General features: G+C 40.6%; 1 long non-coding RNA gene across 3 annotated transcripts in view; it reads right to left on the bottom strand.

Annotated features, from left to right (window-relative positions):
- The window catches only part of LOC137557829 (uncharacterized), an 85,590-nt gene that overhangs the window by 15,722 nt on the left and 43,186 nt on the right, over nucleotides 1–26,682 (bottom strand). Inside the window, exons 1-3 of one of the 3 annotated variants that reach the window (XR_011029629.1) lie at nucleotides 12,998–13,114; nucleotides 9,649–10,116; nucleotides 3,286–3,461 (exon numbers count right to left, since the gene is read on the bottom strand). This is a non-coding gene — a long non-coding RNA (uncharacterized lncRNA). Of the gene's footprint in view, nucleotides 1–3,285; nucleotides 3,462–9,648; nucleotides 10,117–12,997; nucleotides 13,115–26,682 lie in introns of those variants that run through there. The other 2 variants (XR_011029631.1, XR_011029628.1) reach the window with 2 other exon arrangements.

Below are 26,682 nucleotides of genomic sequence, written 5' to 3' on the forward strand. Positions count from 1 at the left end.
TTCCCATTTCTGTCCTTAAAGGGACTCCGAGCACCTTTCATCAGTATGCCTTTAAGCTAGACGACTTCCAACAAAGTCGTGCTATGACCCCTCTGGAGGAGCCTCTTGCAATGGCTGTGTGTGTCACTTCCTCTTCCTGCTTCATTCAGTGATGCATTTCACTAACAGAAAAGACAGGGTGAGCTGGAAGTTATAACATAGCCAAGAAGGCAGCCACGATTTTTAAATTGAAATCGAATTAAAACTATTTGGTGTAGAACGGCAATTCAGGTATCAAATGAAAGAGGAGAGCACACGCTACAGAGTAGTATGCATCTTTAAGTACTTTGCAGTACTGGTCGGAGTCTTAGAGACATGTCCATGAGAGGTGCTCGGAGTCCCTTTAAATGAGGATTATCAGAGTTCAACGAGTCTTCAATTAATGGCTACATTGAGAGTTTTTAAGTGGACCTGAACTATGTGTGGAAAACACATATTAATCCACCTTGTTTGTGTTTAGAGTGACGAGCCTGTCTAATTCCCCCTTAGCTGCAAGTAATCACAATTGTAATTTAAGCTCTCAGCTTTGTCGGCACAGGAATCTCAGCAGCCTCAGCTAATTTCTAAACACAGGATGTTAACCCTTTGTCTGCTCTCATGGAAGCAGGAAGTAGACACACTGGAGATTTATTGCAGGCGTTCTGTGCATTGTAACAAAGAAACGTGTTTCTTTAATGGTTATTATACTGTTGCATACCTTTTAGAGCAGAGAGGAAATTATGAGTTCAGGTCTGCTTAAAATCTCCAGGCCAGCGAGGATTACAGCTTCCCCTCTGCTCTGCTTCCCCACAAAATATTCCTCTCTGGTGAATGTCTTTGTCTCACAAAGAGATCTTCCAAAACTTGTAAAATGCTGTATTGGGGTGATGGCTGATTCTGCTCATGTCCCAATAACGCTCAGTTTTACATTAGAAGAGGAAAGAACTTACTCCCATTTAGAGATTAACTACAGAAATTTTAGCAGATCCTGATTCCTGAAGCAATCAAGAAAGATAGAAAATAACGACCCACCGAATTATGCTTTGCTTTCCTTAAAGAGGAACTCCACTGAAAATGTAATAAAAAAAGGGCTTCATTTTTACAGTAATTATGTATAAATGATTTAGTCAGTGTTTGCCCATTGTAAAATCTTTCCTCTCCCTGATTTACATTGACATTTTTACTGCTGGCAGGTGATGTCAGTGGAAAGAGATGCTGCTTTTATTGTAAACAGCTGTTATTTCCCACAATGCAACACGGCTCCCACAGTGTGATGTCAAAACCATGGACCTGACATCACACTGTGGGAGGGGTTTCACCACAATATCAGCCATACAGAGCCCCCTGATGATCCGTTTGTGAAAAGGAAAAGATTTCTCCTGGGATATCAGCTACTGATTGGGATGAAGTTCAATTCTTGATTACAGTTTCTCTTTAAGAAACTATTGACTTGACTAAGATGGTGATACCCATGAAACGCGTAGTCTGTTGTTTTTTAATTAAACTACACATATTTTTCACATCACTGTGCTTTCATCCTTGTGTTAAGTTAAGCTTACCCTTTATACTGTCTTTAATCATTTTTAATAATTTTATACTTTTTGGGGGATGTTTCCTTCCCTTTGATATTGCATTATCCGTATGGTGCTAATAGGTTAACAGGCAGTTTTTCCCTGGTGTTAGTACCAGTAACATTACCGTGTGCTGCCTGCAAATGCCCATCTTACCCTTGTTTGGTGAATCAGGGCCCTTGTGTGATGCATATACAGTGGGATGCAAAAGTTTGGGCAACCTTGTTAATCATCATGATTTTCTTGTATAAATCATTGGTTGTTACGATAAAAAATGTCAGTTGAATATATCATATAGGAGACACACACAATGATATTTGAGAAGTTGAAGGTATTTTGGACCATTCCTCTTTACAAAACATCTCTAGTTCATTCAGGTTTGATGGCTTCCGAACATGGACAGCTCTCTTTAACTCAAACCACAGATTTTTAATTATTTTCAGGTCCTGGGACTGAGATGGCAATTCCAGAACGTTGTACTTGTTCCTCTGTCTTGTTGAAAGATCCAGCCCCGGCGCAGCTTCAGCTTTGTCACTGATTCCTGGACAATGGTCTCCAGAATCTGCTGATACTTAGTGGAATCCATGGGTCCCTCAACTTTGAGAAGATTACCAGTCCCTGCACTGGCCACACAGCCCCACAGCATGATGGAACCACCACCGTATTTTACTGTAGGTAGCAGGTGTTTTTCTTGGAATGCTGTGTTCTTTTATATGCATGCATAACACCCCTTGTTATGCCCAAATAACTCAATTTTAGTTTCATCAGTCCACAGCACCTTATTCCAAAATGAAGCTGGCTTGTCCAAATGTACTTTAGCATACCTCAAGTGGCTCTGTTTGTGCTGTGCATCATTCTCGCATACAGCATCTCCTTTTGTAAAGTGCCCTGAATGGTTGAACGATGCACAGTGACTCCATCTGCAGCAAGATGATGTTGTAGGTCTTTGGTGCTGGTCTGTGGGTTGACTCTGACTGTTCTCACCATTCGTCACTTCTGTCTATCCGAGATTTTTCTTGGTCTGCCACTTCGAGCCTTAACTTGAGCTGAGCCTGTGGTCTTCCATTTCCTCAATATGTTTCTAACTGTGGAAACGGACATCTTCTGTATCCTTCTCCTAAACCATGATGGTGAACAATCTTTGTTTTCAAGTCATTTGAGAGTTGCTTTGAGACCCCCATGTTGCTACTCTTCAGAGAAAATTAAAAGAGGAAGTAAACTTACAATTGACACCCCTGAATACTCTCTCATATTTGGATTCACTTGTGTATGTAGGTCAGGGGTCACTGAGCTTACCAAGCCAATTTGAGTTCCAAAAATTAGTTCTAAAGGTTTTGGAATCAATAAAATGACAACAGTGCCCAAATGTATGCACCTGCCTAATTTTGTTTAAACAATTATTGCGCACTTTCTGTAAATCCAATAAACTTCATTTTACTTCTAAAATATCACCGTGAGTGTGTCTCCTATATGATATATTTAACTGACATTTTTTATCCTAATACCGTAACTAATAAGTTATACTGGAAAATCATGATGATTAACAAGGTTACCCAAACTTTCGCATCCCACTGTACTTTACTGGGTTGGTTTGACCCCCACACTCAAACTTTATACTGCGGATACCGTGCTGCAACCGTTTTTTTGTGAGTACCCATTTATATTCCTTATTTATTCATCACAGTATCAGACATACTTCACCATAAGGCTCTCCCATTTCTCTAATGTTCTTTTTTTCTAGAAGATCCATAGGTGTTCTGGATGTCTACCAAAATTGTTAGAGGACCAATCTTACAGTTTTTTCATGCAGTGATTCTAGTGTTGACTCCATGAGTGTACCGTGGGAGGCTCACAAAAGTATAGTTCACAGAGCTACAATTAGAAGAAAGAAAAAATTGTCTTGCATTAATAAGCTAGCAGAGAACGTTTCACAATTTTAATTAGCACATAAACAGAAGATAGCTCAGGATAGTGAGGAAGAAATTGACTGAAACTGAGGAGAATTGAAACTGCGCTAATAATGCAAACGTTACACGAAAATTTGCTTTGCAGATAAACATGTTTTCTGAAAATGGCAATAAGAAGGGAAGCTATTTGGCTCAGGCAATCAGAGATGGAAATGGCAAACTTCTACACACTGTTTCAGAAATTTCATAGAGATTAAGGAATTTTGTAAAGAACTGTATAATCCTGGTGGCACTTGTAGGAAGGGTATTCAGAAACTGGCACACAATCAAAAAAACAATTAAGAAGTTCTGATCTCTCCAAGGCAATTTTAGAGTTGAAAAACAAAACTTAATATTAGAAGAGGCACAAAAAGAATTAGTTTTTTGGTATTTGAAATCTGCACTTTCTGATCAGGAAACCAGATACCCAGTGCATGGGGTCTTATTGTACATCTGTATCAATACATTTGAAAATTCAGTCCCAAAAGTAACCACTTCAGCCTTCAGTATATTTTCACCTTATGCATCCAAGCAATTTTCACATTTCAGCGCTCATCCCATCCATTCACCAATAACTTTATCACTACTCATCACATCTAAATGATCTATATCTTGTTTTTTACCACTAATTAGGCTTTTGGGGGCAGTATTTGTTTTCAGTTATTATTTTTTTTTTCCAAATCAATTTTTATTGAAATTTTTTTTAAACTTACAGGAGTTGCAATACAAGGTATAGTTGGGTATACAAATCGTTGCTAACAATTTTAAACAGTTTTAACAGTTTTTAACAATTTTAAACAATTATAAAAGTTAACTGTACACAGACATTACGAAGTAGCTTTGGGAGAATAGGGTTGGTATATTTTTCTTTGGATCAGCCCACTTGATGGGGTGGTTGTTGTAGTGGGAGGGGAGGAGGGGGCTGTGGAGTCAGAGCTGATTAATAAGGAGTGGGGATTGGACAGGATTCCAATCATCTGGGTAATGAGGGAGTTAGTTGTGGGGTTGATCTCTGTAGGGGCAATGCAAACTACCTACAGATTTGGTTGGGAGTAAAGTTGTGGAAGTTTGTGCTCTGGAGGGAGGGTTGCATTGATAGGGAGTTAGTCACGTTGGTTGATCTATGGGTATGTTTTAATGGTTCTAAGCGGGATATGAATTAGAAGGTCCTGAGCAATGTAAAAAGTGGTTGGGTTATTGGATATTGGATAAATACCCTAAGGCCTAGTGGGGAGAGTTGATATGAGGTTGGTCATAATGTGTAGTGTTGAGGTAAAGTCACACTTTTTATTGGAAAGGGATTCCATTTTTATATTGTTAAGGGCTAGATTGATAATTGTGTCAGGTTTAGGGATATCAGGTGTGTTCCATTTTTGGAGAATGGTTTGGCGAGTGGCACATAGTATATGGGAGAGGGCTATTTTAATTTTAATTGGGGCTGAATTGACATCTATGTGTAGTAATGCAGTTTCAGGTGGGAGTGCAAGGGGTGGATCTGAAATAGATGCAATTAATTTTCCAATAGTCTCCCATGTGAGACGGATTAGCGGGCAGGACCAGAGTATGTGCATTAGTGTACCCTGGTTATTGCATCCTCTCCAGCACAGGGGATTTGGGGATGAGGAAAATTTGGCTAACTTGTCGGGGGTGAGGTACCAGTTCAGAAATATTTTTTGCAGGGATTCCCAGTGATAAATGTTGGAAGATGTTTTACATACACAATTGAATGCTTGGATCATTTGGGAGTGTGTGATCTGATTGTTGAGCGCAGTTGACCAAAAGTGAAGGTGTTTAGTGAGAGCGGAGGTGTTCCCATATATAAGAAAGTTGTACCATAGTGAGATACCTTTTTTTAATGGGAGGGTGGAGTTGATTAGAGCATTCAAAGTTCTAGGGAGCAAGGGGATTGATATCTGCTTCTTAATGAAGAGTGACAGATTTGTGCATATTTGAGAAAGTCAGAGTTGGGAAGGTTATATTGTGATTGCAAGTTTTGAAAGGGTATGAATGAGCCGTTATTGGTAAGATCGTTGAGTGACGTGATGCCTTTGGCTATCCATGATTTCAGTGAGAGATTAGGAATGGCTATTTGTAAGGCTTGGATAGGGATTTTAAGTTGGATAGCGTCATTAGTGTCGGAGTAGTTTCTATGGAGATTTTTTCCATAGTTTAAGGGTAATTACGGTGGAGGGGAGATAGAGTTTTTTTGTGGGAAGATTAAGAAGCGCTAGAGAGAGAAGAAATTTCGGGTGAATCCCACAGTGGAAGGATTCTATGTTTATCCATAAGTTGTTGGTGGAGGGGGACCACCAGTGTTTGGATGATTCAAGGACTGCGGCTTGATAGTAGGAGAATATGCACGGGAACCCAAAGCCGCCATGTTTTTTAGATATTTTGAGGGTGTTTTGGGCTATTCTATGCTTCCTCTTGCCTTTCCAGAAAAAAGCAGAGATAATGGATTGCAGTTGAGTGAAAAATTTACGGGGAACTGGGATCTGAACAGTTCTAAAAATGTAGAGGAGTTTGGGTAATGTTGACATCTTGAAAGCTGATGCTCTACCTGCGTGGGAAAATTCATATTTGGAGATTGTGGCAATTTCTGAGGTGGCAGTGTTGAGGAGGGGGAGATAGTTAACTTTGTACAGGTCCTTTGATGATTTAGGAAGGAGGATACCTAAGTAAGGAATGGAGTTGTGCGATAGTGGGAAGGGAAATTTTTCAACAATGATTTTGATTGTGTTTGGGTCAATATGTTTGTGTAAGAGGAGAGACTTACTTTCATTGATTTTATAAAACGATGCTTTGGCAAAATTAGACAGGGCCTCGGAGACCCCCTCCAAGGAGCGTAAGGGGTTAGTCAAGGAAAGAATGACATCATCGGCGAAAAGCCCAATTTTGTGTTGGTAGTCATTAATAGTAATTCCGCATATGTCGGGTTTAGATCTAATGGTTTCTGCCAGGGTCTCCATAACCAGTACAAATATAAGTGGGGATAGGGGGCACCCCTGGCGCGTGCCATTAGTTATTTGAAATGGTTTGGAGTAGTAACCTGCATGAATGACTGATGCCGAGGGGTTCTTATATAAAGTCATAATTGCGTTGGTAATTTTGCCTGATAAACCAAATTTAGAAAGCACACTCCTTAGAAAGCCCCAGTGGACCCTGTCAAATGCCTTCTCTGCATCCAAAGTTAGATACAGAGAAGGCACTTTTTCAACCTCTGCAATCTTCATCAAGTCGATCATCCTTCTTGTGCCATCAGTCGCCTGCCGACCCTTAACAAATCCGACTTGGTCGAGACCTATAAGGTTGGGTAGTATGTGGAACAACCTGTTGGCAATAATTTTGGCGTAGATTTTTGTGTCTGAGTTAAGGAGAGAGATCGGCGATAGCTGGTTGTAGAGGTTGGGTTTTTACCCGGTTTGGGGATTACAGATAGTGGCACGAAGGAACTCTTCAGGGGGGGAGTCTGTTTCTACAATGTGATTGAACATGCTGGTCAGCCTGGGAGCTAGGGTATTACTGAATGTTTTGTAGTACTCATTTGTGTATCCGTCGGGGCCTGGTGCCTTTGCATTTTTAAGTTGTTTTAGGACTGCTAGGGTTTCTATAGTGGTGAATGGGGCATTAAGTGATGCCAGTTGTGATTCTGAAATTTTAGGTAGTGCTAGGGGTTCTAAAAATGCGCTAATAGACCGTTGGGTGGGTTGTAAAGTTTTAGGATCTTTGCTTAGATTGTAGAGGGAGCTATAATAGTCGCTGAAAGCGTCTGCGATTAGTTTAGGATTTGTGATTAGTTTGCTGTCGTTTGGGTGAATGATAGATTGAATGGTTCTCTTGACTTGTTTGCTTTTAATTTGTTGCGCTAGTAGTTTGCTGGTCTTATTTTTTTGCGAGTAGAAGAGGGATTTAGATTGGTTTGCACACCATTCATACTTAGTTAATAGTGCAAGTCTGAGGTCTTGTCTCAGAGTGAAAAGGACTTGTTGGTTTTTGTGGGAGGGATTAGCAGCATCAGCTATTTCTAAAGTTTTAATCTGGTTTAATAGATTGGTAATTTGGGATTGGTTTGTCTTTTTAAGTATTGCTCCCAGTCTGATCAGCAGGCCTCTGGTATACGCTTTATGGGCGTTCCAGATCGTTGTAGGGTTGGTAAGACCATTATCATTTATAGAGAAAAATTCCTTAATATGGTTTTGTAGGTATTGGACGTTTTGTGGGCTAGAAATGAGAGAGTTGTTCATTCTCCAAGGTTTGGAGTTTTGAGAGTGCTGGGGAGAGTCAATAGTTAGCAAGATAGGAGCATGATCAGTCCAGGAGATGAGACCAATGGTACAGTTTGATGCCAATTGTAATGTGGGAGAGTCCATGAGGAAGTAGTCTATCCTACTGTATGACTTATGGATGTGGGAGAAGAAGGAAAAGTCATGTTCATTTACATGGAGGGCTCTCCAAGGGTCGAAGAGTTGTTCTTTGTGGATCCACGATTGCAATGATGGTACTTTACGGGAACCTTTGTAGGTAGAGTCCAAAGTAGCGGATATGCCTATGTTGAAGTCTCCTCCTATAATTAGAGCTCCTTGTTTGTGTTCATTTATGAGCTTTAGTGTTTTTTTCAGGAAGGCTATTTGGGCAGTGTTAGGGGCATAAATGCAGGCAAGGGTGTATTGAATGTTCATGATTTTACAAATGACTATTAAGTAGCGGCCTTGCGGGTCTCTCACGATTTTGTCGATTGTAGGCGAAAGTTTGTTGTGGAATGTAATTAGGACACCCCTCTTTTTTTTCCTGAAATTGCTTATGAAGGTGTTAGAGAAGGCTCTATGGGTGAATGAAGGGACTTTCCCTTCCGCAAAGTGTGATTCTTGTGCCATTATTATGTCAGCGTTTGATCTGATTGCTTCAGCCCAAAGAAAGGCTCTTTTTTTGTGGGGAGTTGAGGCCGTGGGTATTTATGGATAGTAGTTTAAGTTTCATCGGGAGTCATTGGGAATGTGGAGGGTTGCAAATAGCTCAGGAATTTTTTTTTGGTGAATTTTTAGACCATGAGTTCAGCTGTGTACTGAAAATTCTGTTAAACAGGGTAGGGGGGTAAGGGATAATAGCTTTTAGTAGCGTCATAACTGTTGTAGCAATGAGCAAGGGGAAGAATGTAGAGTTTGTGGTGGTGTCTCCACTTCTTTCCTGAGGGGCCTGAGTAGGCATACTCTAGGTTAGAGTAGGTGTAACTTTCTGCACATACTTCATTCCTGTTGTGGTCGGTGCCATTCTATAGGTAATTTTTGAGCGGAGGATTTGGGGTTCAGTTGCTTGTTGCTGGTTGCGGGGTTAAGGCCCCAGTTTTTTAGTAGTTTTAGCCCTTCTTCTATGGTTTTAATTACATGCGTTGACCCAGATCTGGGGATGAGCAATTTGGTGGGGAAGCCCCATCTGTATGGTATGTTGTTGCTTCTCAAGGTTCTCGTTATGGGCTGTAAGATCCTCCTGAGGGACAGAGTAGCCTGGGATAGGTCAGGATATATTTGAATGGACTTGTAGTGATCAGGTAAGGATCCGTTTTTCCTGACAAAATGTAATAGGTCTTCTTTAGTAGTGTAGCACAGGAATTTGGCGATTATGTCTCTTGGTGTAGTATTTGGGATTGATGGGGGTCTGGGGAGCCTATGGGCTCTGTCTATCATCAGTTGGTAGTCTTTCAGACTAGGTAAGGTGGCTTGAATAAGGTCAGTTAGAAAGGGCTTGATATCATTAGGCAGGACCTGTTCACTAATACCTCGGAATTTTAAGTTACAGCGCCGGTTCCTGTCTTCTGCATCAGCTAGTTTGGTTTTGAGCCAGCTTATGTCTGAGCTTTGTTCTGTTATTGTATCTACCGTCTTGTTATGCTCAATTGTTAGGTCTTCCAAGTGCTGTTCAGTGTGGGCTACTCTATCTCCTAAATCATCAAGGGAGTTTTGGAGGGAGGTAGTAATGGGGGTGATTTCAGCCATGAGAGATTTCTTAAACAGGAGCAGCATCTCTTTCATGTCACTCTGTGTGAGGTTAGCATCGGAGGCTGGGAAGGCTTCAATGCCGTTAATGAATGAGGCGGCATGGGAGTGTGCTGGGCCTACCTGATTGTCCTCGGCACATGGCTGCGTGAGTCTCGGTTTGGACTTCAGCGGACTGCGTGAGTCTGGGGATACGGAATCCGGAGTTGAGGAGCCAGAGTTGAATTGATCGTCCTGGTGTAGCGGAAGGTGCTGGTTGTCAGCAGTCGTTTCACTGGCTGTTTCCGGAGAGCACTCGGGGATCCGTCCCGCTGTGTGGCCGGCGCCATGTTGTGCAGCGCTGCTGTTCTTGAGGGAGTGGGCAGCGGGGAAGAACTCCGTCAGTTTGCGGGGAGCCGAGGAGCCCATCTTCCTTTTTCTCATCATCTCTGTCTCCATCTCTGGTGAATCCTCTACAGAGGGGTGAGTTTGCTGGGATGGCATTGCTGTGGAGTCGCTTTGTTCATGGGTTGAAGTCAGAGCGAGGGGATTAAGCGTCCATCTCTCTCCTCCGGCGGACACGCCCCCTGTTTTCAGTTATTACTTTATTTTCTATGTATTTTAAAGGGAAAAACAAGGGAAAATGGAAATATACACTTTTTTCTCCAATTCCATCCCCTATAGTTTTAAAATAAACCATGCTATTCTAGATAAAACACACACATTTAATTTGCCCATTTGTCCTGCTGATAACAACATTTACATTATGTCCCTAGTGCAATGTATGGGGATAATATATTAACTGGAAGTAAAGATGTATTTTTTTCTGTGTTGTGTTTCTTGTTACATTGTACCCTAGCAATAGTTACAAGCCCTTATTTGCAAAAAATAACAGTAATATACCTTTGTGGCATAAATAATAAAAAAAAGCTGAGTCCCTAAGGTAACAATTTATGTATTCTGTTTTAAATTATGTCACTTTGTTTTATTTTTGCAAGTTTTTTTATTTTGGTACTCAATGGCCTCAATTCACTAAGCTTTATCAAACACTTTATCAAACGTTTGATAATTTACCTCATGAGTAAAATCTAATTTTGAATTCACTAAGGTGTTATAGATTTATTGAACATTTTATAGATAAAACATTTGATAGATCTATAACACCTAAGTGAATTTAAAATTAGATTTTACTCATGAGGTAAATTATCAAACGTTTGATAAAGTGTTTGATAAAGCTTAGTGAATTGAGGCCAATATATGAAAATAAAACAATGCTCTTGATTCAGTTTGTCACTAAAAGTAATTCACAAGACATAGGCCACAAACCAAACAAAAACCCCTAAAATCTATTTTACGAGTCAAACTGCTGTTCAGGAAATGCTGTTGAAAACAAAGAAAAGCGATAGTTTCCTTTAAAGAGGAACTTCAGCCTAAACAAACATACTGTTATTAAGTTACATTAGTTATGTTAATTAAAATAGATCAGTAATATAATCTCTTACCCACCCTGTTTTAAAAGAACAGGCAACTGTTTGATTTCATGAGGGCAGCCATCTTTTTTTGGTTGAAAGGAGGTGACAGGGAGCATGAGACACAGTTCCAACTGTCCTGTGTGCTGAGCACCCCTCCCAGTTGCTAGGCAATGTGAATAACATAGGAAATCCCATCATGCTTTGCACAGCATCAGGGGAAAAAAGCTCGGGCAGTTTTTTTTTTGATGGGTGGAGCTTAGCTAAAAATGCAGCTAAAAATGATGCTTTGGTAAGAAAAACTAAGTTCTGATGCTGTGTAACTGTTAAAGAAACACCAAGCCTTTTCAGTTCTGCTGAGTAGATTTTTAGAGGTTCACTTTAAGCCTAAGTGACTGTCACCCATATGGATTGTGCTCAATCAGCCAGGCAACATTATGGAGAATGAATGCTATTCAGACATGTCATTGAGGTATATCTGAGCAGCGTGGTCTGTTGTTATGGAGGAGGGAGGCTGACGACACAATGCACAATGGAGCGCCGAAGTTTAGCATAGTATAGCCGAACTCCAGCTACTGGGTGAGGGGGAGAATCCAGCACCAGAGGCCTTTATATGCTGGAGTCCGGCTATAGACTGTCTTCAGCTATTTCAAGCGGGGCACAATGGGAGCCAGAGTTTGAAGCCATCACTTACTGGAGGACTGTGGATAGCGGTGGTAAGTATAGAAAACGTGAGTGTTAGGTGAAGGTGAGGTGGGGGTTTAGTATTAGCCATAGGGTGGGGGGGGGGGGGGGAGTTTAGTGCTAGGTGTATGTAGTGGAGGGTTTATGTGAAAGGTACCGTAGGTTAGGAGAGCAAATAGTGGAATATTGGTAATGTTACTAGTATTCTACTCTGATAGAAGATTTGATAATAGGATATCCGAAATATTACCAATATTCTACCATCAGCTTTTTCCGGCACCCAAATCAACACACGCCTTTATTAGAAGTACGCAGATCCCATGTAGACAATGGACCATTATTATGCACATGTGAACGTACCATGGGAAATTATTATTATTTATATATATACCGTATATATCTTTCGCAGCGCTGTACAGAGTAGATTCTTTTGTCACTTAACTGTCCCTCAGAGGGGCTCACTATGTAATCCCAAGTCATATAATCATAGTCATATGTCTATGTATGTATTATGTAGTGTAGTGTATGTATCATAGTCTAAGGCCAATTTAGGGAGAAGTCAATAAACTTATCTGTATGTTTTTGGGATGTGGGAGGAAACCGGATTGGCCAGAGGAGACCTACTCAGACATGGGGAGAACATACAAACTTTGTACAGATAGTGCCCTGGCTGGGCGAGAGGCACTAACCACTATGCCACTGTACTGCCCAGATGTATGCAGATCCCAACTAGACAACTGCCTGCTATTATGCACATGTGAACGTACCATGGGAAGTAGGCCTGAACGATAAATCGTTTCAGGATCGAAATCGCGATCACGGAAATGGCGATTCCGTGATCGTCATGGTGGCAATTTTGATCCCCCTCTGTGGGAAGTATATCACTCCCCTCTCCCGCTGTGCGCAGCTCGCCGCACCGTCCAGCGGCGGCTCAGCGGGTGTTACTCGCGGCGATGGAGACGGCTCACTCTCTCCCCTGTGCACAGCAGCCTATCAGCGGAGCGGGCAGCAGACAGCAGACTCCGCCCGCAGGCTCTTAATTGGCTCACTCCTCCCAGCTCCTTCATGTAATTGGCGGGGAGGATAGCAGACTCCGCCCACAGGCTCTCAATCTCGCTCGGCTCACTCCTCCTGCCATCAATTCAGGTTTACATCTTGTGCTATTGCCATGGCTTTGGCTGGTGTAAGTAGATTTCTAACGGAAGGCTGAAAGCATTACAAGCAGTATTTGTGTGTCAAGATTTTATGATCATTGGCTATAGTAGTAAAAATGTTTCTGTACCGTGTTAGCCAAACAATATATGTAGGTAGAAAAAAACAAAGTCTTGTAAAAGTAATACCTTTTAATGGCTAACTGATAAAGTTAAATAATGCAAGCTTTCTGGGATCTAGTCCCCTTCTTCAGGCATATTTCTAGATGTTAGCTGTAGTAAAACACTGATGCAGGGAAGCTGCATGAAGATGGCAGTTGTACTGGTTGCCGTTTAGCAGTTAGATGTCAGGTGATCAGCAGGCTGGAGCCAGTGAGCTTATGCAAGCAAACATGAAATTTAGCAGGTTTCTGAAGATAGTGAAGCCAAGTCAATCATGTTACATAAGGAGTCATGAATCCCATTCCACAATTTAAACCTTCTGTTAATGTCTTGAACATTTTCATAAATTTGTACTCAGAAATCTTTCTTGCTTGTTCATTTTTAAAGTTACCCTTAAGAATAAGTACTTTTAGATCTTGCATGCTGTGTCCTGGTTCACAGAAGTGTTGGCCCACTGGTGTGTCCATTTTACCCTCATTAATTTTAAAGCGGTGATGGTTCATTCTTGTGCGCAGTTTTTGTCCTGTTTCTCCTATATAGATTCCTCTTGAGGGGCATTTCATGCAGCGTATCATGTATACAACATTGGATGATTCACAGGAAAATTGGTCTGATATTTGATGATATTTCTGTGAGTTTGGTATTTGTATTTGGCTTGTGCACAAGATATAAGGGCAGGTCTCACATCTTGCGTTATTGCAGGGTAATGTGCCTGGAGTTTCTGGTGTAGATAATGCACTTCTGATAATCAGTTGTCTCAGATTGGGAGGTTGTCTAAATGCAAGCATTGGTAAATCAGGAAAAACTTCTTTCAGGCGTTTGTCTTTATGAAGTATCGGTTGCAGGGCTTTTGATATCTTCCTCAGTGTCTTTAATCTTGGGTTGTAGGTGACCACTATTGGGACTCTGTTGTTTTCAGTCTTTGGGGTGTACTTCAATAGTTCCTCTCTAGATTTTAAAGTTGCTCTGTGTATTTGATCATCAACGATTCGTGGATGATATCCCTGATCTATGAATATTTTACGTAGTGACATAAGTTGTCTGTCTCTGTCCTCTGAAATAGAACATATTCGGTTATACCTCAGAGCCTGGCTGTAAACAATAGATTTTTTGGTGTGTTCCGGGTGGAAACTATTCCACTTGAGGTAAATATGCCTGTCAGTTGGTTTACGGTAGATGGATGTTTCTAAAAATCTATCTTGTATATAAATTGTAGTATCCAGGAAACTGACATGGGAGGATGAAAAGTTGAGAGTTAACTTGATGTTCTTGTGGTATTCTGAGAAGTTTTTGTGGAATTTGATTAATTCTTCCTGTGATGCTGTCCAAATTAATAGAATATCGTCTATAAATCTGAAGTAAGCCCATGGTTTAATTTCACACGTTGAAAGGAAGTTTTCCTCCAATCTGGCCATAAATAAATTTGCATACTGGGGTGACATTCTACTTCCCATAGCACTGCCCATTGTCTGTAGATATATATCATTCCCAAATGAAAAATAGTTATGAGTTAGTATATATTTGATAAGTTGTAGTGTGGGCTCTGTTGGTAGATCATTCAACTAAAGGAAATGTTGACAAGCTGCAATACCGTCCTCGTGTGGAATGTTGGTATAAAGGGATTCAACATCCATTGTAGCCAGGATAGCACCCTCTGGGATAGGACCCATGGCAGTCAATTTGTTAAGAAGGTCAGTGGTGTCCTGGATGTAGCTGGCTGTATTCCTTACCATGGGTTTAAGAATGTTTTCTACCCAACCAGATATCTTTTCTGTTAGTGTCCCCAAACCAGAGATGATAGGTCGACCTGGGTTTCCTTCTTTGTGTATTTTTGGTAAGATGTAGAAGGTGCCTATTTTCGGATTATCTGGTATTAATGAAAGTATGTTAGATGATACTGAGGAAAGATCATTAAGCATATTCTTCAATTCCCTTGAGTATTGTAGCGTGGGGTTTGTTTCTAGTCTTTTGTAGTAGGTGTTGTTGGAGAGCTGTCTGTTTGCTTCTTGAACATAGGTGGATTTATCCAAAATCACTACAGCTCCTCCTTTGTCAGCTGGTTTAATTACTATGTTGTTATTGCTTTTAAGATTCAGTATTGCTTTCCTTTCTTGAGTGTTGAGGTTGTAGTGTGTCTGTATTTGCTTGACCAGTATCTCCAATTTGATTCTTTTCCTGAAGTTGTCAATATATTCTTCTAATTTCTTGTTCCGCCCTGATTTTGGTGTCCAGGTACTGCGCTTTTTGGTTTTGCTATTTGTAGGTTCGGTGTTTTCAAATGATGAATAATTAGATCTGTTGTGAAAAAATTCTTTTAGTCGTATCCTCCGAAAAATTCTTCCATGTCACTACAAAATTCTGTTTCATCAAATCTTTTGGTGGGGCAAAAAGTGAGTCCTTTAGATAGAACAACTAATTCAGTCTTGCTTGGGTTATAGCTGGACAAGTTAACCACAGGTAAAAGTTTGGCAGTTTTAGGCTCTGAATGGGGTTCACTTGTATCATTCTCCAGAATGTTTGCAGCTTTGAGACAATGGGCAGTGCTATGGGAAGTAGAATGTCACCCCAGTATGCAAATTTATTTATGGCCAGATTGGAGGAAAACTTCCTTTCAACGTGTGAAATTAAACCATGGGCTTACTTCAGATTTATAGACGATATCCTATTAATTTGGACAGCATCACAGGAAGAATTAATCAAATTCCACAAAAACTTCTCAGAATACCACAAGAACATCAAGTTAACTCTCAACTTTTCATCCTCCCATGTCAGTTTCCTAGATACTACAATTTATATACAAGATAGATTTTTAGAAACATCCATCTACCGTAAACCAACTGACAGGCATATTTACCTCAAGTGGAATAGTTTCCACCCGGAACACACCAAAAAATCTATTGTTTACAGCCAGGCTCTGAGGTATAACCGAATATGTTCTATTTCAGAGGACAGAGACAGACAACTTATGTCACTACGTAAAATATTCATAGATCAGGGATATCATCCACGAATCGTTGATGATCAAATACACAGAGCAACTTTAAAATCTAGAGAGGAACTATTGAAGTACACCCCAAAGACTGAAAACAACAGAGTCCCAATAGTGGTCACCTACAACCCAAGATTAAAGACACTGAGGAAGATATCGAAAGCCCTGCAACCGATACTTCATAAAGACAAACGCCTGAAAGAAGTTTTTCCTGATTTACCAATGCTTGCATTTAGACAACCTCCCAATCTGAGACAAATGATTATCAGAAGTGCATTATCTACACCAGAAACTCCAGGCACATTACCCTGCAATAACGCAAGATGTGAGACCTGCCCTTATATCTTGTGCACAAGCCAAATACAAATACCAAACTCACAGAAATATCATCAAATATCAGACCAATTTTCCTGTGAATCATCCAATGTTGTGTACATGATACGCTACATGAAATGCCCCTCAAGAGGAATCTATATAGGAGAAACAGGACAAAAACTGCACACAAGAATGAACCATTACCGCTTTAAAATTAATGAGGGTAAAATGGACACACCAGTGGGCCAACACTTCTGTGAACCAGGACACAGCATGCAAGATCTAAAAGTACTTATTCTTAAGGGTAACTTTAAAAATGAACAAGCAAGAAAGATTTCTGAGTACAAATTTATGAAAATGTTCAAGACATTAACAGAAGGTTTAAATTGTGGAATGGGATTCATGACTCCTTATGTAACATGATTGACTTGGCTTCACTATCTTCAGAAACCTGCTAAATTTCATGTTTGCTTGCATAAGCTCACTGGCTCCAGCCTGCTGATCACCTGACATCTAACTGCTAAACAGCAACCAGTACAACTGCCATCTTCATGCAGCTTCCCTGCATCAGTGTTTTACTACAGCTAACATCTAGAAATATGCCTGAAGAAGGGGACTAGATCCCAGAAAGCTTGCATTATTTAACTTTATCAGTTAGCCATTAAAAGGTATTACTTTTACAAGACTTTGTTTTTTTCTACCTACATGATCATTGACTATAATTTTAGTTTTACTTGTCATTTGAAAAAAACGTCAGTGCATGTTTGCAATTGTTACTGTGCACATTGTGAATTTAGCGATAAAGCTTGATTTGAAAAAAATCGTGAATAAAATCGAAATTGCACTTTCTGACAGAAATCGTGCGATTCAATCTTTTCCTAAAATCGTTCAGGCCTAATGGGAAGTGCACACGATCCTAAGGGAAGGTGGAGAAGAAAGATAAATAGGTTGCGCTCTGTGCTTGTCTGTTTATATACACATTCTGTCAAGAGAGCAATGTATTGCAGCTTTATCTAGCAAGTGCATTATCTGCACATTGTTAGCACATATCAAGACACGATTGTTTCGCTGCAGAAGAATTAGACTTTCAAGGTGGTAAATATGTACACGCCATTATCTTCTGTTCTAGTAGAAAAGAGATATTAATAATGATTTTTTTTTTCTGCCCTGCCTCTTGTTTGATCCAGTGTCAGCATGTGAGCATGGAATACCCGAGCACATCTGTGTGTGTCTGGGTACATAGACACATGCATATTGATGGGGCTGGAGATGCAGATTTAATTGGCACACACTGACACATGAATATGGGAAACAGTCATATGAATATGCTAAATGACAGCGCAGGGAAATGAGCCTAAGCTCTGCAATTTGCATATTTTACCAGGAGACTTTTTAACAAAATGCAGAGCTTAACATTTTTTATGTACTGAAATGAGAGTCTGCAGTTCACAGATACAGCGCTTCACCCTGTGATAATATAAGGCAAATAATAGGTAAACACACGAATTAACATCACGCTGGACATCATAAATCTTGCAGAGCACAAGGAGAATCACTGTGTCTAGCTAATAGCAGCAATGTTATGTGGTAGCACTCTTGTATTCTCTAGAGAGTTAATGTACATATTTAACAGCATTGTATCCCCCTGACTTAAAGCACACCTGAAGAGTGAGGGAAATGTATTGCCTTTTAAAGTAAACCTGTAATTTAAATAGGACCTAAACCCTTCCACAGGAGAGAAGGAAAACACAGAGAAACCCACCCGTTTGTATTTAGAGATAGCCTGTCTGATTCTCGATAGTAATGAGTCACTGTAATTAGAGCTGTCATCTCTGTCTGAACTGTGCTGCGGTTGTTGTCTGGTAAAGGTTATTCCGCTGTTGCTTGTATTTTAGAGCAGAGAGGAAGTTCTGGGTTTAGGTCCGCTTGAAAGGACGAATAAGACTGTAAAAATAGGGAGAGTAGGCATGTACAGGTAGCATGGCCCCCCCCTGCAAAACTTTGGATGGGCCCCCCTCCCCCTGCACACTGAATAGAGACAGTCTACAAATCTTTGTCTACAAAACTTTGCATGATTCCTTATCGATGGCTGAGCAGATGCAGTCAGAACAACTGTGTAGAGAGCAGAAAGTTTTTTCTCTCCTTGCCCTTAGTTGTCAGTCTCTCAGGACAGGGCCCCTGTGGCTTCTGGGCCCCCCTGCAGCTGCATTCCTTGCAGAGTCTATTGTTATGCCCCTGCTGGAAGCGCTCTGCTCAAGCGCACTACAAGTCCCCCCGTTCTTAAACTCTTATTTGCCTCGGATATCCTTAAGGCCCTGTTCACAATGGTCAGTTGCCCATACAACATGGGCCTGTTCACAGGACTGCATTGTAACTTATTGCGTTGTTCCAACTCACTGCATGTAGGCTTTGCACCAAAGTCTATGTCCAGTCTCCATTGCAGTTTACACTCATTATAACATGTGAGTTATGCAACTGACCACTGTGAACCTAACCTAAAGGCTTGATTCACAGTGGTCCTTCACAGTACGCATGCGTTATAATGTGTGTGAACAGCAATGGAGACTGGACAGAGACTTTAATACAAAGCCTGCATGCAGCGAAGTGGAATAACGTGATCAACAGTGCTATGGACAAGCCCCATAGATTTGTATGGGCAGTAGCTGACATGCAGAATTACTGTATTGAGCAATGCAACTGAGCACTGCGGATTTGCCCTAAAATAGAGAGAAGCCGGATCCAGAAGCTTCTCACATCCTCCTCAAGACCTTCTGTAAGTTTACAGCTGCGCTCCTATCCATGAACATATGCAGCCCTGCATGGAGTCTCAGGCTCGGCAGAAAAAGCTGAACTCAAACGACTCTGTGCTACAGCATCCTGCACCTGCACAGTGTAAAACCCCAATGGTCTGTTCACTGTTTCCATGCTTTCTTTAAAAAGAGCCAGCTTCTTCATCAAAAAATTTTCAGAAAGAAAGGTATGCCTAGGTTACATAGTTATTTGGGTTGAAAAAAAGACCTACGTCCATCGAGTTCAACCAGAAAATAAAGTACAACTCCAGCCTGCTCCCTCACATATCCCTGTTCATCCAGAGGAAGGTGAAAAACCCTTACAAGGCACGGTCCAAATGGCCCCAAAAGGGAAAAAAATTCCTTCCTGACTCCAGATGGCAATCAGATAAAATCCCTGGATCAACACCACTGGGAATGACCTACTAATAGCCATGGATGTCTTTCAACACAAGGAAAGCATCTAAGCCCCCTTTAAATGCAGACATAGAATTTGCCATATCTACTTCATGTGGCAATGCATTCCACATCTTAATCACTCTTACTGTAAAGAACCATTTCCTAAATAAATGGCTAAAACGTTTTTTCCTCCATGTACAGATCATGTCCTCTAGTCCTTTGTAAAAGCCTAGGGACAAAAAGCTCATCTGCCAAGCTTTTATATTGCCCTCTGACATTATACATGTTAATTAGATCCCTTCTTTTCTCCAGACTAAATAAACCCAGTTTATCTAACCTTTCTTGGTAAGTGAGACCTTCCATCCCTCGTATCAATTTTGTTGCTCGTCTCTGCACCTGCTCTAAATCTGCAATATCTTTCCTGTAATGAGGTGCCCAGAACTGAATTCCATATTCCAGATAAACAGGGGCAATATTATGCTAGCATCTCGAGTTTTTATTTCCCTTTTAATGCATTCCAAAATTGTATTTGCTTTAGCTGCAGCGGCTTGGCACTAAATACGATTATTTAACTTGTTGTTGATGAGTACTCCTAAGTCCTTCTCCAAGTTTGATGTCCCCATCAGTATCCCATTTATTTTGTATGGTGCTAGACCATTGGTACGACCAAAATGCATGACTTTACATTTTTCAACATTGAATTTAATCTGCCATTTATGTGCCCATATAGCCATCGTCTCCAGATCCTGTTGCAATATGTCACTATCTTCCTGAGAGTTGGTGATTCTGCACAATTTTGTATCATCTGCAAAATAGCAACATTGCTCACTACTGCATCTGCTAGATCATTAATAAATGAATTGAAGAGCACTGGACCCGTTACTGACCCCTGTGGGACCCCACTGCTAACAGTCAGCCAATTTGAATAAGATCCATTGACCACAACTCTTTGTTTTCTGTCCATTAGCCAGTTCCCTATCCATGCACACAGACTCTTCCCCAGTCCTTGCATCCTCAACTTTTGCATCAGACTTTTGTGGGGAACAGTGTTGAAGGCCTTTGGTTAGTGAGATGAGTAAGGGTTTATGGTAAACTCAAAGTAAACCTGAAGGGGCTTTTAAAAAAAAAAGAGCTGGATATTAACCAAATAAGAGGGAAGGCTCTGGATCCCATAGAGACTCCTCACTCCTCTCCATGACCTCATTCACCTCTGTCCCTTGGTGATGTTATCTGACCAGCTCTGTTGACTAACCCTTCAGAACCTCATGTCCCTGAGTACTTCTGAAGACAAGTGGATCCATACTGCGCACATGCATTCCAGACTCACGCATGCACAGTACAGATTTGACCGTGTTGAGGGGTACTTGGGTACACAAATACTTCTGAAGCTTCCCGGGGAGTCCCAAAGATGCAGATTTTAAACAGGGGACAGCGGTAGAATGAGAGCATGGAGAGAGTTCTGGGAGAGGTTTATGGGATCCAAAGTCTTTGCCCTTCCCTGGTAAGTATCTAAAGTAAAGCGATTTTCCTCGCTTCAGGTTTGTGTGGGAGGAACTTAGGAACAGTATGCAGAGAAGAACATTTGTAAAACTGCATAAAAAAGAAACCATTTAATGTAATTCATATTTAATAAATAAGACAACCTTAAAGTGAACCCGAAGTGAAAATAAACTGATGCGGTAAACAATTGTATTTATCCTCCTACTCAAAAAATGACTTTTTTTTAGGTATCCCATAGTTTTATTTTTTTATTTAAACATTTACAAAGTAGTTTGAATGTTTTATTGTCTTTTCTCGATGGCAGCCTATTAAGTGTCCCAGAGTTAAAATCCATAAACTACTGACCTTTCTTTTTAATCTCTCCCTGCCCTCAGAAGTTGTATTCTGCGAGGAAATCTTTTATAGCTGTAATTTGCTTATCAGTGAGGTTTACTGTATTCCCAACTAGGTACCGACAGAACAGAAGCTGTCACTTGCATGCATAAAAAAACCTGCCTGTTCATTAGTATATTTTGCATTGGCATACACATGATTATATATATATATATATATATATATATATATATATATATATATATATATATATATATATATATATATATATATATATATATATATATACAGTGGGTTGCAAAAGTATTCGGGCCCCCTTGAAGTTTTCCACATTTTGTCATATTACTGCCACAAACATGAATCAATTTTATTGGAATTCCACATAAAAGACCAACACAAAGTGGTGTACACATGAGAAGTAGAAAGAAAATTATACATGATTCCAAACATTTTTTACAAATAAATAACTGCAAAGTGGTGTGTGCATAATTATTCGGCCCCCTTTGATCTGAGTGCAGTCAGTTGCCTATAGACATTGCCTGATGAGTGCTAAGGACTGAATAGAGTGCACCTGTGTGTAATCTAACGTCAGTACAAATACAGCTGCTCTGTGACGGCCTCAGGGGATGTCTAAGAGAATATTGGGAGCAACAACACCGTGAAGTCCAAAGAACACACAAGACAGGTCAGGGATCAAGTTATTGAGAAATTTAAAGCAGGCTTAGGCTACAAAAAGATTTCCAAAGCCTTGAGCATCCCACGGAGCACTGTTCAAGCAATCATTCAGAAATGGAAGGAGCATGGCACAACTGTAAACCTACCAAGACAAGGCCATCCACCTAAACTCACAGGCCGAACAAGGAGAGCGCAGATCAGAAATGCAGTCAAGAGGCCCATGGTGACTCTGGACGAGCTGCAGAGATCTACAGCTCAGGTGGGAGACTCTGCCCATAGGACAACTATTAGTCATGCACTGTACAAATTTGGCCTTTATGGAAGAGTGACAAGAAGAAAGGCATTGTTACCAGAAAGCATAAGACGTCCCGTTTGCAATTTTCCACAAGCCATGTCGGGGACACAGCAACCATGTGGAAGAAGGTGCTCTGGTCAGATGAGACCAAAATGAAACTTTTTGGCCAAAATGCAAAACGCTATGTGTGGCGGAAAACTAACACTGCACATCACTCTGAACACACCATCCCCACTGTCAAATATGGTGGTGGCAGCATCATGCTCTGGGGTTGCTTCTCTTCAGCGGGGACAGGGAAGCTGGTCAAAGTTGATAGGAGGATGGATGGAGCCGAATACAGGGCAATCTTGGAAGAAAACTTCTTGGAGTCTGCAAAAGACTTGAGACTGGGGCGGAGGTTCACCTTCCAGCAGGACAACAACCCTAAACATAAAGCCAGGGCAACAATGGAATGGTTCAAAACAAAACATATCCATGTGTTAGAATGGCCCAGTCAAAGCCCAGATATAAATCCAATCGAGAATCTGTGGCAAGATCTGAAAACTGCTGTTCACAAACGCTGTCCATCTAATCTGACTGAGCTGGAGCTGTTTTGCAAAGAAGAATGGGCAAGGATTTCAGTCTCTAGATGTGCAAAGCTGGTAGAGACACACACTAAAAGACTGGCAGCAGTAATTGTAGCAAAAGGTGGTTGTACTAAGTATTGACTCAGGGGGCTGAATAATTACGCATACCCCACTTTGCAGTTATTGATTTATAAAAAATGTTTGGAATCATGTATGATTTTCGATTAATGTATGATTACTTTGTATTGGTCTTTCACGGAAAATTCCAATAAAATTGATTGATGTTTGTGGCAGTAATGTGATACATTTGGAAAACTTCAAGGGGGCCGAATACTTTTGCAAGCCACTGTATATATATATATATATATATATATATATATATATATATATATATATATATATATATATATATATACATATTGTAGCAGAATAATAAAAAACAATAATTCTTTATTACAGGAATGAACAAAGCACAATGAATATGTGTAGGTGTCACAAACAGAAAGATGTCAGCTACATATCACTGGCAATCATTAGAAGACAGATTGCTCCTTTGATCAGTAATACGCAGATGGGCTGAGCTACTGCTGTAGACCCTAATGTCACACAATGCTGCAAGCCAACTCTAGTTGTTTGTAGAAAACTTACACAATTTATGATTTAAAAGAAAATGGATGTGCAGTTAAAATGCATTTTTTTTATTTTAATTTAGCTGAATGTTTTTGTTGTTCCAAAGTACACACTGTGTCAATCGAAACTACTAAAATAATTATTGTTATTATCATGATAATCATAATATAGTTATAGAGTTTGAATAAAGATGTGTTAATCTAGAAAGCCACAAGGGCAGTGAATCTCTGACTTAAAGAGGAACTTAAACGAAAAGGGAGAAAAATAAATCAATACATTGCAAAGTGAGAAGTTAAAACATAGAAGAGAGTTCAAGAAATGATTGCTATTCGCCATGTAATTTGTTCTTATTGTTTGGTCCACAAACAGCCTGCACAAAATCATCTTTACTACTGGCAGACATGAAAAGAAACAGAAAGCAACAACTGCCATTATCTATAACCACACCCACTAGCATGGCGATAGGCTTAAAGGTTGGTTTTCTTATAGATATACGTGTACACAGAGGAAAATACTGGTTGCTACTAGACAGTTGGAAACAGTCATTATCTCCCACAATGCAACGGGGCTCCCAGAGTGTAATGTCAGGACCTAGGTCCTGACATTACACTGTGGGAGGGGTTTCACCACATTATCAGCCATACAGAAGTTCCTGATGATCTACTTGACAAAAAGTAAAGATTTCTGGTGGGAAAGGAGGTATCAGATGCTGATTGTGATGAAGTTCAATCCTTGGATACAGTTTTTCTTTAAGCAACTTTTCGCCTTAGTAATGCTTCCTAATGGTCAGCCATTGCACAAGTGAAACTGGCAATAGGATTCGTCGGCAATCCTTTTACGGTGGCCAGATGATAAGAAGCACTTTTGTGCAAACTACATATCACCTTGAATTGCATCAGGCCCAAAGTGCATTGAATAAGGGCCAAAGAGAAAAAGTGAAAGAAACGAAAGAAAGAAACGAAAGAAAGAAAGGGTGCACTCACCAGGCTGGGTGCAGAGAGTAAACCAAGTTGGTTAAACCACACCTTGACTGAGAAGGTTATAGTGGCTGCCATACTTACTTCATTTTAAACAATGCAAATTGCCTGGCATTTCTGCTGACCCTGTGTCTCTTATGCTGGGCATACACGGTGAATTTCTTCTTATCAATCGAGCCGCTGATGGCTCGATTGATAATTTTCGACCTGACCGATACCCCGCCGGATCGATTCCCCGCTCGCAGGACAATGGGCGAAAACAAAAAGCTGATAAGAAGTGCCCGCGGGGACGAGCGGGAATCGATCCGGGCAGCCGCGGGGAGGAGCGGGGACGCGTCAGCATCGAGACGCTGGCTCGATTCCGGCGCATAATCTAACCGTGTATTTCCAGCATAATACTTTCAACCATAGACCCTAAACAAGCATGCAAATCAGGTGTTTCTGACTGAAGTCTGACTGGTCTAACCAAAGACTTGTTTCAGTTGCTGGACTCACTATTAGACACTACTGCTTTAAAAGAGATCAGCAGAACTGCCAGGAAACTGGTATTGTTTGAAAGGAAATAAACATAGCAGCCATCATATCCCTCTCAGTTCTGGTGTACTTTAACCTCTCTAACGGTATTGATGGTTATACACGTCAATACAAAACATGCTGTGAACAGTATTGACATGCATACATGTCAATACTCTCCTGCACTGTATACTAACTGGACCCTTGCTTGACACATTTTGGCAAGTTACAGGAAAAAAAAAAGGTTATGACAATTAATTGGATCACTTTTGCACGGAAATCCTGGTGAAATTGAACACCAGAGAGGTTACAGAGTACCTGTCAAGGTTCTCACCGTTTGTATATCAACACTACTGCTTAAAGCAAAACTTTGCCCCAAATGTATATTTTAGCTTAGGATAGGACTTTAACAAGTTAGGCCCTCTATTAGGCTTTTATTGCTGCCTCAGTCCATGTTGGCCAAATTTCCTCTCATTTCCTGAGGAGCCTCCAGTATCAGGAAGTTGAAGCTTTCACTGCCCTGTGTGGCACTTTATTTAAAGCGTACCTGAACTCAGAACATCCTCTCTGCTCTAAAAGATACGCAACAGCATTATGATAAAGGGGAAAGAGGCGCCCAGAGAAGATAAAAATGCGTTAAAAACAAATAAAATTAAAAAATGTAAGGTGGCTTACCTCAGTGAAGACAAATTCACGTATTGATAGAATTTTATTGCACTGGCAACGCGTTTTGTGGGTGCATACCCACTTCCTCAGGCCAAATAGCAGTGCCTAATAGTGCTTGTAGCCACAAATAAGGCACCTCTTGTGGCTACAAGCACTATCAGGCACTGCTATTTGGCCTGAGGAAGTGGGTATGTCTTCATTGAGGTAAGCCACTTCACTTTTTTTCATTTTATTTGTTTTTAACGCATTTTATCTTCTCTGGGTGCCTCTTTCCCCTTTATCCTGTGCCTTCACCCTCCTTCTGAGGGGGATCAACCCTCTTTGACCAATTTAGGTCATTTGAAGTTTTTTTTTAATCAAGAGTGCGACCATCACCAGCTCCGTCTGGTCACCCGAGTGGAGTCGGGGTTATACATCTCCACCTGCTTCTAGTGGTTGGTTGCCCTTCTGCAACCCACCTTTGTGAGTATAATCCATCCGCATATTTTACATACTTCTGGTACTGTGACATACTGCACCATTTGAGCTCCTGTTGTCTCTGTGTTTTCTTTCTACAGGGTGCAATTTTCTATTATCCCTACTTTTTGTCTGCAACAGCATTATAACCTTTAAAGAGAAACTCCAACCAAGAATTTAACTTAATCCCAATCAGTAGCTGATACCCCCTTTTACATGAAAAATCTACTCCTTTTCACAAACAGACCATCAGGGGGCGCTGTATAGCTGATATTGTGGTGAAACCCCTCCCACAAGAAGCTCTGAGTACCGAGGTACTTCTGGCAGGTTCCTGTCTGTGAACCTTGTTACATTGTGGGAAATAGCTGTTTACAGCTGTTTCCAACTGCCAAAACAACATACAGCAGCTACATCACCTGCCAGCAGTAAAAAAGACACCATGTGATAAATGTCAGGCTATAAATCAGGGATTTAAAAGATTTTACAATAGGCAAACACTGACTAAAACATTTATACATAATTACTGTAAAAATGAAGCACTTTTTTAATTACATTATTTTCACTGGAGTTCCTCTTCAAACAAAAAACATTTCTTTGTTACAGCTGATA

The sequence above is a fragment of the Hyperolius riggenbachi genome, chromosome 1 (genome assembly GCF_040937935.1).
Source record: "Hyperolius riggenbachi isolate aHypRig1 chromosome 1, aHypRig1.pri, whole genome shotgun sequence".
Taxonomy (NCBI): domain Eukaryota; kingdom Metazoa; phylum Chordata; class Amphibia; order Anura; family Hyperoliidae; genus Hyperolius; species Hyperolius riggenbachi.